The sequence below is a fragment of the Meleagris gallopavo genome, chromosome 27, assembly GCF_000146605.3.
Source record: "Meleagris gallopavo isolate NT-WF06-2002-E0010 breed Aviagen turkey brand Nicholas breeding stock chromosome 27, Turkey_5.1, whole genome shotgun sequence".
NCBI lineage: Eukaryota > Metazoa > Chordata > Aves > Galliformes > Phasianidae > Meleagris > Meleagris gallopavo.
In genome coordinates, this window is record NC_015037.2 from 73,434 (window position 1) to 73,977 (window position 544).

Here is a 544-nt window from a genome sequence, read left to right on the forward strand (position 1 = left end):
CAGACTCTATACAGGGGTACAGGACCCACACAGGCTCTGTATGGGGGTACAGGACCCACACAGACTCTATACAGGGGTACAGGACCCACACAGGCTCTGTATGGGGGGACAGGACCCACACAGACTCTATACAGGGGTACAGGACCCACACAGGCTCTGTATGGGGGTACAGGACCCACACAGACTCTATACAGGGGTACAGGTCCCAACAGGCTCTATACAGGGGTACAGGTCCCAACAGGCTCTATACAGGGGTACAGGACCCACACAGACTCTATATAGGGGGACAGGCCCCACGCAGGGGATACAGCCGCATGAGAACAGCGAGTCCACTCAGGCCCCGTACGGACCCCACCCAGGTTTACAGGTCCCGCACAGCAACGCAGAGCCCACGAAGGCCCCGCACACAGGGGCCACAGACCCCCTACGCGCCCACGGCTCCACGCGCGCAGCACAACTCCAGCACCCACCCGTTCGGCCCCGTCCCCGCCCAATCCTGCTCCGCGCATGCGCCGTGCGGGCGGGGCGGGGCCGCGTCGCGCCG